This window comes from Sciurus carolinensis, chromosome 9, assembly GCF_902686445.1.
Source record: "Sciurus carolinensis chromosome 9, mSciCar1.2, whole genome shotgun sequence".
Taxonomy (NCBI): domain Eukaryota; kingdom Metazoa; phylum Chordata; class Mammalia; order Rodentia; family Sciuridae; genus Sciurus; species Sciurus carolinensis.
The window spans coordinates 6824787-6837247 of record NC_062221.1 but is presented as its reverse complement, the minus strand read 5'-3'; the positions used below and the strand labels follow the sequence as shown (position 1 = coordinate 6837247).

Here is a 12461-nt window from a genome sequence, read left to right as displayed (position 1 = left end):
ACCCGTAATGCCCCAACTCTTCCAGCCACACCCCACCTGCCTTCAGTTACTACTCAATCCACTGATTGAATTAAGGCTCCTGCAACCCAATCATTCCTTCTCTGAAACTTCTTGCATGTCTCACACATGAGCTTTTGGGGGACACCGAACATCCAAACCACAACACCACAAGATGGGCATGGTGGTGCACGTCTGCCATCCCAACAACTACGGAGGCTGAGGCAGGATCATCACAAATTTGAGGCCAGCCTCGGCAACTTAAAAAGACCCTATCTCAAAATAAAAAATAAAAAGATCAGGGATGTAGATCAGAGATAAAGCACCCCTAGTTCAATATTCCAAGTACCAAATAAATAAATAAATTTTCCTCAAGATTTTTCTAATGTCTCTCAAAAGAGTCAATCCTGAAAACAATTCATTGTATCAATTTTCTGATGTTTTAAATTGCACTTATCATTAATGACATTGTTTGGTAACGGACCACCTACTCTCTACTTTTTACCTTGCCTAAAGACAAGATACTTGAGTACCTTACAGTTACATGTTTCCTGAGAATTCTAAGTTGTTAAATGGAGAAGACCTCACCAGTCATCAGCACTGCACTGTCCTCATTTCACCTGTGAAATCTGAAAAAGGAAACATCTACTGACAGGCCAGCGCTGGTGCAGCTACTGCTAGGGCGGTCAGCTCTTCACACGCGGCTAGTGCCCAGATGCAGCAACGGTGTCAATCTTCCAGAAAGTTATCAAACAGTTTATAAAAAGCCTTGAAAATGTTGATGCCTGTTTGATAGCCAGACTGTACCTTTGGAAATATATCTGGAAGATATTTCAGAGAAAGATATATTCATGAAGATTTGCATTATTACATACATGTGGACTAAAAGAAAACGTACATATGAATAAGAATAAAATTGATAATATTTAAGTGACAAAATAGTTCATGTTTTTCTTTTTTGAAATCTATTGCTATGTAGTTAAAGTAATATTTGTATATTTTGTATACAGAGAAAAAACAAAATTAGAACCTAAAATTTTATATTTAGTAATTAACTTAGCTAATAAGTAGTTTACCTGTCTTAATTTAAAGTTGAACTCTAGATTCTCATGAACAATACTATTTTTTTTTATTTAAATAGCTATTAGCTATCAAGTCATAAAAAAGCAGGATCCAGTCAGGTGCCTATAATCCCAGCAGAATTGCAAGTTCAAAGCCATCCTCAGCAACTTAGAGAGACTCTGTCTCAAAAATAAAAAATAAAAAGGGCTGAGGATGTGGTTCAGGTAAGCCAGCCCTCCAAGATGGCAGTGCAATACCAATTACTTGTTAGGACTAATTCAAAACTTTAAGCTATTTACAATTAAGGGTTTTAAATATAGTTCTGAACCTCAAGTTAATCTAAGTCTAGAAGTTTTTTAAAAAACATTGGGCAAACTTGATTTTGAAATTTTCAGTTACTAATATACTTAAGCCAGTTCCCTCACTGAAAAATGACACTGATTTGGGTAAGAGGTCACTGTGATCCTTTCCAGCTCTAAAATAATATGATTATGAAATTATACATATATACAATGTAAATATGTACATACATACATAAAGTATATATCTACTTCTTTTCTTTTTCAGTAGGGATTAAAACCAGGGACACCTTACCACTAAGCTACATCTCCACATCTCCAGTCCTTTTTTTCTTTTTTGAGACGGGGTCTCACTAAGTTGTTGAGAATCTCACTAAATTGCCAGGACTGGCCTAGAACTTGCAATCCTCCTGTCTCAGCCTCTGAGACACTGGTATTACAGGCGTGCACCTCCACACCCAGCGAGTACACATCTACATATATTTAAATGTATATATATCCATTTATACATTATATATATCCATATATACATTACACATATAATATCTACAAACCCATGTATATATGTATATATTTTTAAAAATCAACCATTATTATTACCACCATTAAGTGACGATAATAATCTAAGTTTTCCTACTTCTTGGCTTTACCTTTCCCTTTTTTGTTTTGTTTTGTTTTGTTTTGTTTTCACCTTTAGGAACTTGAGAATTTTCTTTACTCATGTATAACTGTTTAAGATAACTTTGTATTGCCCTCTACTACCTTGCTTTAAAAACAACTGGAAGAAGACTAAATAAATAAAAAAGTATAAATTCACAAGCATAAAGACACTAGAAGAGAAAACAACAGCAACAGTAGACAAGATATGTCAACAAATTTTTAGCAAATGAAAAACAGATGGAGAATCAAGAACCAAGCAACTGCAGACAATTCCAAGAAAAAAGTCAATAGGAAGACTCAGAAAGAATGGGAATTTGAGACACCATATACCCCAGCAGGCACAATAAGTCATGAAGCTAAAAATAGGAGAATTGACTCAATTTCTGTAAGAGAAATAGTTCCCTAGATTTCTTCCCGTTTTCTACCCAGCCAGGTGACTTCTCTTCCCCACACCCCAGCAGAAGAGGAAGATTTTGCTTATTTGTTTTTTGTTTGTTGCTTTTTGAAGGGGGCCATGTAGCAGGAGGTCCAAGGACTCAGTAAAAAAGGTCAGAATGATGCCAAACTAAAAAAGTTACAGGTAGTAAAACCTGCACCTGATGGTAAAAGCCACAGCCCTCTGCAGCCTGTATGAGAACCCTGAAGCAGGGCATCCTGGGAGCAAAACTAGAGGTTCTTTTCTGCAAAGACTCAGCAGCCTGGTTCAAGGTACTTAAGTGCATGAGGGTCCCCTGAAGAAAATACCAAGCCCCCATTCAACAACTCTGTAACACAGCCCACAGATGTCAAGTCCAAATCTTCAGCATTTTTCTGTAAACTCATTTTCTGTAACTTTACAGTAAATATACAACAAAAGATAACCACACAAGTAAGGAAAGTCATTAGGATAAAAGACAAAGGCTGGCAGTAGAGCTTGATGGTAGAAAGCATAGGTAGTGTGCACAAGGCCCAAGTTCAATTCCCAGCACCAAAAATAAAAAAGAAATAAAACACCAAAAATAAGCTGGGCGCCATGGCACGTGCCGATAATCCCAGTGGTTCACGAGGCTGAGACAGGAGGATTGCAAGTTCAAAGTCAGTCTCAGCAACTTAGCAAGACCCTGTCTCGAAAACAAAAAATAAAGGGCTGGGGATATGGCTCAGTAGTTAAGCAACCCTGGGTTTAATCCCTAGTACCAAAGGGGGGGAATAATAACAAACAACACAATTCAGACTAAACTGAAAACATACACACAAAAAACTTCCAAGAACAAAAATTACTATCAATATCCTCAGAAACATATAAGATGATCCTGTGAACAAAAAGAGGCAGAGGCAGAACATGCACAGAACAGAAAAGAGCTTGAAATTTAAATGATATACAATGGAGGTAAAAGAGGGTCAACCTAAGAGGTCCAATACCCATCTGATATGCATTCCCTAAAAAAGAACAGGGAAAAGAGACTATCCAAAAATTAAATCCAAAGAATTTCCAGAACTGAGAGACACGCACTGCCCTAAGTCCCTGGAACAATGAATTTTTCAAAAAGACATACACAAAGCATATCTTATAAAAAATTCATACACCAAGCTGAGTGTGGCTCAGTGGTAGAGGGCTTGTTTAGTATGCATGAGGCCCTGGGTTCACTCTCCAGCACCACGTAAAGAAAAAGAAAATTCAGACACCAGGAAACAAAGAAGATACCAGAAATTTCCAAAGAGAAAAATAGTTGGGGGGACATAATAAAAGGCATTGGGCTTTTAACAGCAACAAAGGAAACAATGGAAACTTGCCAAAATAATGAAAGAAAGAAAATGAGTTTTAACCTAGAATCTTTATCTAGTAAAATCAATGGACCAGTATGAGTTTACAAGGCATTTTTAGACATGCAAAATCTCAAAATTACACCTTTCTTCAGGAAATTACTCAACCAGTCTGCTCTACCAAAAAGAGAGGGTAAACTAAACAAAGACAGTGCAGACTCAGAATACAAGTGACCTAACATTGAAGATGGGAAACCATCCAGGAAGATGGCAGACTTAGATGTAAGGGACACATCAGTAAGCAAGAGACCCAAGTCTGTGCCTTCAAAGGGCTCATGTTCTAGGGGACCAGCAACTCTCAAAATGGGGCCTGAAGAACCTTGGATGTTCTCACAATCCTTTTGGGGTCCAAGAGGCCAAAGCTGTTTTCATTTTAACACTGTTGACTTTTACACAAAAGTAGTTTGGTGAACAAAACTACTGACATCTTAGCACAAATAAAGGCACAGTTCATTCACTGCCACACAGTTCCAGTAAAAAGAAAAGGAAAGGAAAGGTGGGGCAATTTCAATTAAGAATGTCCCTAGTGAAGGAGTAAAAATTGTTAATTTTATCACATGTAATCCCTGAGTATACATCTTTTTCATATTCTTTGATGAAATGGGAAATACAATCAATTTTTGGCATACCTTGAAGAATGGTAACTGTTTCAAGGAGGGATACTTAGGCATCTTTATTGTAAGCCCAACTAGCTGCTATTATTTATCTTTAACTATTTTGTTAAAGAACTGACAAATTCTGATTATTCAGACTTGAGTATTTGGCAAACATTTTCCTCAAAATGACTGAACACTTTAAGGAAAAGTAACAGTATTTATTGCCAATAATTAAATTCACAATCTCAAGCAAAATTATGAATTTTAGATAACTTATATCTGCCTCCACGAGAATGAAGGCTCTCCATATTAGATTCCTCTTGTGAGATTCACAGTCATGTTAAGTATGATATACAAAAAAGGGTATCAACATTTGAAAGACACACCTAACTCAAGTCAATCGGTATCTTCTAACTACCAGTTCCTGTCACAACAGCATGCACAGGTAAGATTCATTCACAGTGCAAGATAGACCATAAAGGTAACATCCCAGAGTAAGAAAAGTTCACTGCTGTTTCAAATGCCACCTTACAGCCAACCATGTGTCAAGTTTTGTGGTAGTATCAAAAAAAGTAGTTATCTGAAAAGGCTATAAAAACACTTATCTCCTCCGACTACATATATGTGTGAGGCTGGATTTTCTTCATAAACTTCAACCAAAGCAACTTATCTCAACAGACTGAATGCAGAAGCAGACAGAATAATCCAGCTGTCTTCTATGAAGCCAGACACTACAGACTGCAGAAACGAAAAATAATATCACTTTTCTTACTATGTTTTGCTTTGAAAATAGTTATTTTTCATATTGAATGTTATAATGTAATGGGTTTATTGATTCATAAACATTTCAAAAATTTCCTTTAATTACTAATAAAGTACATGTTTACAGATATTACCAAATAAATAAAACTTCCTGAAATTCTCAACAATTTTTAAGAATGCTAAAGTATCCTAAAAAGTTTGAGAACAACTGTTGTAAGTCACCTACAGTCATCACAGTCTCCATTTCATCCTTCTTATTAAGTCCCTGCTTAAGACATGAAGCAGAAAACAAATAAAGAAAAGCATCCAGCTAAATTATCTTGCTGATGACAAAAAAAAAGTCAAGAGAAGGTAGGTTAGATTTATCTGTTCTAATTACAAACTATGTAGCTCAGTGGCTTGTCCATAGCAGAGATAGGGTGACTACCTTTAACCCAGAAAAATTAATGAAAGATACAAAGAAACTTCCTAAGAGGAACAAAACATACACTGGATGAAATTCCACTGTCACAAAACTACAAGTACTTGTTCAAGTGGCACATTTGTATTTCAGAGAAATTACACTGAAGTATAATGAAGCTCAGTAAGAGAAAAAAAGCTTACAAAGACAGAAATTATAGCTAACTTCACTTATTCAGAAAAGAAAGGGAACACTAACAGCAAGTTTGAGGTGGACCCCAAAATGGTCTTTATAAATGACAGGTACTGGGTTCCTACTCAGACTCTAAATACACACTTACTCTTAGCTTCCCATATCATTGGCATAGAATTGAATATTCTTGCTCATTCATGTCAAAGTGATCGACTTCACAGACCTAGTGAGGAAGAACTCTTGATATATAACTCCACTGGTGAGGTGCAATGCATGAGAGACCCGTTAACAGCTCTTTATGGTAAAGGCAAGGAGGAACTGATCGCAGATTTTCAGCAGTTCCACCAGCTGACAATTTCAGTCTGTCTTTAAGTGGAGAAAAAAAACCAGGGACAGAACTCCTACAGCTCTCGCTCTGGTTCTTCCTAGTTTTAGCCTCATGGTTGCAAATCTCACCCAACTACTCCCACTACAGAAATGAAGTTGTAGCAAGTCATGACCAAAGAACAACTTACAAAATCACCTTAGCCAACAGTTTACAAATATCTTATCATTAAGTTGTGAGTGAAAATGTGAAACCTAGACATGGTCATTCAAGAAAAGACACCTAGCTGGTAGGCCTGGTGGCACACACCTATAATTCCAGATCACAAATCCAAGATCAGTCTAGGCAACTTAGCAAGACCCTCTCTCAAACATTAAAAAAAAAAAAAAAATTAAAGAGTTGAGAATGTAGCTCAGTTGTTCACCATATGTCAAGGCCTGGGTTTAATTCCCAGTACCACCAAAAAACAGATAAATAAATCAGAGAGAACCGAAAGGCTGAATAAATAAATGATAGAAAGTTAGTTCTGGGGACTCAGAAGTCCAAGATCAAGGTGCTGTTACAAAAATATGGTCCTATTGTGAATAAGGGTACAAAAGAAGCAGTTATCTTTTTCAGAAAACAGGCAATCAGTTTGAGAGAACAAAAGTTTAAGTCCTTCTCCACTACACATTCATTATTATGTCAAGCCATAATTTTTTAAAATTTTATTTAGTTGTTGATGGACCTTTATTTTATTCATTTATTTATATGTGGTGCTTAGAATCAAACCCAGTACCTCATACATGCAAGGCAAGTGCTCTACCACTGAGCCACAACCCCAGCCCTCAAGCCATAATCTTTGATCCTGGATATACCATAATACAAAAAGAGAGAAAGGAAAAAGACCAGTCATCTCAAAGGGAAATCAATGCATCTCAAAGCAGTTTAAAAAGAAAAAAGTGAAAATGGGATGAAACTAGCATAAAAAGAAGCTCACAAACAAGTGCAGAACCAGGAAAAAGCAGGAAACTTTCAGAGTAAAATTGGGGCAGAACAAAGCAAATCTTCAAGAGAAATGCTGCCCAAGCCCTCCTCCTATTGCAAGGAAAAATTCCTAGATTAGTACATTTGTTTTGTTTTGTTTAAAGGAATTCCCTTCCAATGGTTCGAAAATGAAAGCAGAAAATATGCTTATAAATCCACCACAACGTTCCTATTGCAGAAGTTCTCCACTTTGTAACAGCCCGCACAGAGTACTCTGGGACTAGAGGAGGCCAGTTAACAGACAGGTGCCAGGTGCCTTTGTCTCTTTCAGTTTCAAACATTTTAGCCCTCTTATTGAACAAAACACAGTAATAAAGCGCTACCACTTAGCACGATATCTCCTCTGCCTGCAAAGAAAGTGAATATTTATACACTTTAAGACTAGAGAGGCTCTCAAAGGATACTTCGTTTCCCCACAAGGTTACACCTGTCACTTCTGCTCCAATCCTTCACTTGGAGCCTTCACATCTAAGTTCAAAGATGACAGCTCGAATACTTCCCTGTGACAGCAATAGACATTTGAATCTAACTACCTACTACCTGATTAAGTGGAACACAACTGGGTTACTGCTTATTCTGGAAATGCTAAAACATTTCTTCCTTAGGGTTCCGGTGTGTGTTTAAAGATACAATGTCTAGCCCTGCGCAGTGATGCACCCCTGGCATCCCAGTACATCGGGAGGCTGAGGCAGGAGGATCACAAGTTCGAGGCCAGCCTTGGCAGCTTGGCGAGACCCTGACTCAAAATAAAATATTAAAATGGCAGGAGATGTGGCTCAGTGGTTAAGCACCCCTGCGTTCAATCCCGGTACCAAAAAATAGTAATAAACAAAGGCTGAGTCTGAGCGATAAGTTACGTGAAGAGTAACCTGGACTAAAGACCAGGCGACATGCTCTGTAGACACCATTACTTCCCACAAAAGCAGCAGTTCAAGGGCAGCGTGGCTGTCACGTGGTCCCAGCTCAGAGTCGCCCGCTTCCAGGGGCGCGCGTGTCCCTTCACCTCGCAGAAGGTCGGCGGGAGGCCAGGGCAGGAGGCGGTGGTGAGGGGGCAAGAGGCCGAGGCTGGGGAAAGGGGGCGGGACGGCCTCTGCAAGCGGCCTCCGCCTCCCGAGCCGCACCGCCCCACCCTAGCCTCTGCACCCGCCCGACCTCCGCTCCCCTCCCGGCCTTCCTCCAGGTCCCGGCCTCCCTCCAGGTCCCGGCCTCCGCTCCCCTCCCGGCCTTCCTCCGGGTCCCGGCCTCCGCTCCCCCGGCCTCCCTCCCGCCCCGGCCGCGCCAGGCCCCATGCAGCCTCACGCCCCAGCAGGCCGCGGGCGCCGCCTCCGCTCCCGGAGCGCCGGCATCACCTGGGTCGGGGCTTGGGAACCGCCCCTGCCGCGGCGAGCCGGCCCGGAGACCTCCTCAGACCCTGCGCGGCCGGCGGCCTCGGAACTCGCCGCAGTTCAAGCGCAGCGCCTTCCGGGTTCCCGCGCCAGGCAGCGGCAGCCGATCTGTCGAGTGCATCGATGCAGGCTGCCAGCGGTGGGAACGCCGAGGGAGTCGATTGTCACCACGCCAATTTTTTGTTTAGTGTTTCTTTTGCGTGCCTGTATAATTGGATTTTCTTGTTCCCAAAAGCAATAAAGGTGGGACTGGAGAATGTAATCGCCTGAGTGATTGCCGTTATCGTCACAGATAATCAGGAAACAAATCGGCTTCGTAGAAAGTTATGTTAAGACGCCTACACGTACTAAAATTGGTCATCTCCTGCTGGGGGAGGGGGGAACTCGCCCAGCAATAATAAATCATGGGAGTGTGCCTGTATAGAGTCGTGTGTGATTAAATTGCAATGATTTATTTGCAAAAATACATTAAAAGTCGATGTTCCTTCTGCCCTGAAGGTGAAGGCACTCACAGGGTGGGCGCGAATTAGTTTCTAAGATTAAAGTAACTGGTTGGTGGGGGAATAGGGGAAATCTGCCCGATGCGGGAAGAGGAAGTTTGTTTTGGAGATTCTAGAATTTAAATCAATAGAAATTGAAGCAATCTAGCATTTTCTATTACTCATTCTATGTTACTTGCTTGTCCTTGTATGAGAATCATTTTTTATTTACTGTAAGTAAGCAAAGCTAATGAGGCATATCAACTGTTAGCCTTGCTTTGGGGCAACTATGAGAACCAATTCATTGCAACATAATCAAGCTAACAATTTTCTGCAGATATCAGATGGTGAAAATCACCTTCACAACGCATTTATTTCTCATAAATAACTGTACTGTAATTAGCCAGTTAAAACTTATAAATATGTAGTGTTGCAGTAAAAACTTATCTTCAACACTACATATTTATTCTAAATAATTCAAGATCTGGGTGAATCCTTGAGGTTCAGAATTTTATTGGAGTCTGTATATCTGTCAACTTAAACTTCAACCTCAATGATTTTTTTTAAAGCCCTGCCTCCAGAAAGTGTTTGCTGTTCAGTGAATAACCTCATAAGAACTTCATTGCATGTATTAATACATGATTGTAAAACCTTGGATTTTAAAAAATTAAACTTCATTTAGGCTGGTAAGAAACTGTGCTCAGATACTGCAGACGTCTCATCACTCTATGTCAGCTTTACCATTTCTAACAAAATGAACCAAGAAACTGTCATCATGGGAAACCTATTGGTTTGAATTAAACAACAGTTGTGTCTGAGCCTTCTCTGTTTACATTTAAAGTGTCAACTTTCCCTCATGCTCAGTAGATGGAATATGAGTTCAGACTCAAAAGTCATCTACTTAAAAGGACAAAGAAGTAGCTGCTGGGTCTCCGGATCCTTTATCAGACTTCCAATAGAAGTTATTTCGGAGCTGTTTGTGAGTATGTATTTAACACCTTCACTTGAGAGCTCTTGAAACACATATCCATTTAGCTGAGTCCATTACTGGTCATTATGCTCAATAATCCCAAAAACTGAGTTTCACAAATGATTACAGTTTTATGATTATTCCTCTCTGAAAATATAAAAATTAATGTTGTTACAGATAGTAGACCAAGACTCAATGTGAAATTGTTTCTAAATTCATATAACTTTGGAAAGGTTGAGAATCTGAGACTCTTCTGGAATAACAAAAGCAAATGCTCATACAATTCATTAAAACCTAAAATCTATTTCTAAAATGCATGATTTTCATCCTGCTTAATTCACCAAATATGAACATTTTAATCTGAGTGTTACTGTGGTATAACAAACTTATGTAAAGTCTCTGATTACATATATTTGAGAAACCCTTATATATCAAATTATAATAGTGTTTTCTTTCTATAAGTGTTTCAGATTGTTTTGATGGAACTTCTCAAATTATCAACTAAGTTCATTTTGTTTCTTTAAGCAATGGGTACAATATATGCATATTAATGTATAATTGCTTTTATTTTTATTATTAGTAGTATTAGATCCAAGATAATGAACAATTATTTCCAGCACCCAGAAAGACTGTATTAATATTTGGTGTACTTGAAAACGTCCCCGAAGCAGAACTTAAAGAGGCATATTTGTTACACATTCAAGTAAATGTAACTTTCCTGTGTACATATTCTTTAGTGGATATATACAGCATTTGTACAGCAAGCCTTGTCCTGCGCAATAAGACAAATGACTCAGGAATATAGATATTCCTTCCATATAAAAAATGATCTCCATGAAAACGGCCCCAAAATATAGTTTTTAGAATTTAAATTCTATCCGAGTAAGAGAAAGGAGAGAGAGAGAGAGAGAGAGAGAGAGAGAGAGAGAGAGAGAGAGAGAATCTTTTTTTCCAGGAGCATCTCTTTTTGAACAGTCCACGATAAACAAAAGTAGCGAGGCTCAAACTTAATGTGGTTGTTTTTCAAAATCAGGAAAACAACTAGAATGTTTCCCAGGATGCGAAAAAAGCCGTGTCGTTCTTTGTGGGAGGGGTTCTGGTGCAAGGAGTCGTAAGGGAGAAAGTTGAGTCCTGGGACCTCAGAGAGAAAACGAAGTCGAACTGTCCTTGACCAGGCGCTAAGGAAACACTTTAAAATGGGATCTGTCAGGGAACAGCTGCTCAGGAAACATGTTAAATCGACCGGGCCCTTCAAGCGGGATCTGTCCAGAGAGGACGCGGGTCGTAGGGTGAAAGACATCGACCCGGGCGAGGAGCTTGGTGAGGAGCCAGGCTCAGCCTAGCTGCGGGCCGGGAAACCCCTAAAAGGAGGTGTTCGGGTCGAGCAACTGCAGAGAACCCTGACTCGGGGGCAGGCATGTGAGGCCGGGACGATGCCTGACGCCGTGCGGTGGATCTGCCGGACCCAGGGCAGATCGAGGGATGCGGGACTGGGGTGCAGGGCAGAGACCAGGGGTCAGCAAGGAGAGGCCGAGCTTGCGCGCAGCACCCCGGCGCGGACCCGGCTGCGGGGTCCAACACCCGGTGCCGACACCAGACCGACTCCTGCGGCCGCGCACTTGTCGGTCTCCTCTTAGCCCCGCCCCCGCGGAGTCCATCCCGCTCCCCAGTGTTTAACTAAGTCGTGACATCAACGCAAAATCCACGCCTAATTAAATTAATTAGGGATTCTTGTCAATCCTGGATTAATGGCCAAAAGCACAGGCGGCCGGAGCGCTCTGAAAACCCGGACCGCCGGGGACCTGCCTCCTCTCCCCGCCCCCTGTGGTCCCCTTCGCTGCCCTCCTACTCCAGCCCGCCCGGACTCCAACCTCAATCATCCATCTCTCTCTCTCTCTCTCTCTCTCTCTCTCTCTCTCTCTCTCTCTCTCTCTCTCTCTCTCTCCACCTCTGTCTGTCTCTTTCTCTCTCTCTCTCTCTCTCTCTCTCTCTCCACCTCTGTCTCTCTCTCTCTCTCTCTCTCTCTCTCTCTCTCTCTCTCTCTCTCTCTCTCTCTTTCTCTCTCTCTCTCTCTCCAACTCTCTCCCCCTCTCCATCTCTCCCTCTCATCCCTGGCGCCCCCCGCCCCAGGTAGCGGCGCGGCTGCTACCCGGGAAGGGGCTCGCCCGGAGTTGCGCGGGGAGGTAATTTACTCAGAACAAGGGGCCGCCTTTAGGAAGTATAAATAGTGAGACTTCAAGCGCAGCGTCGCTATCAGATCTGAACTCTCGGCAGGAAGAATTGTCAAAGATCTTAACATCGAACAAGCGCGCTCCGGCGGGGAAGCATCAGTTCGCGTTTCCCCGCGGCGCCCCCGCCCTCTCTCCTCCTCCTCCCCTCCTCCGCGTCCTCCGGGCCTCCTCCTCTTCTCACTTCTTTTCTCCTTCTACTTCTCCTCCTCTTTCTTCTCTCTTCTCTTTTTCTTCCTCCTCCTCCTCCTCCCTCTCCTCCCCCACCCCTGCCCCA

At 41.3% G+C, this 12461-nt stretch overlaps 1 protein-coding gene across 1 annotated transcript in view; it reads right to left on the bottom strand.

The window, feature by feature from the left end:
- Rsrc1 (arginine and serine rich coiled-coil 1) overlaps nt 1-8596 on the bottom strand; it is a 337535-nt gene extending 328939 nt beyond the window's left edge. Inside the window, exon 1 of the mRNA XM_047565430.1 lies at nt 8472-8596. The gene's annotated coding sequence lies outside the window, so the exon portion shown is untranslated. The remainder of the gene's footprint in view (nt 1-8471) is intronic.
- Nucleotides 8597-12461: the final 3865 nt, after the last annotated feature.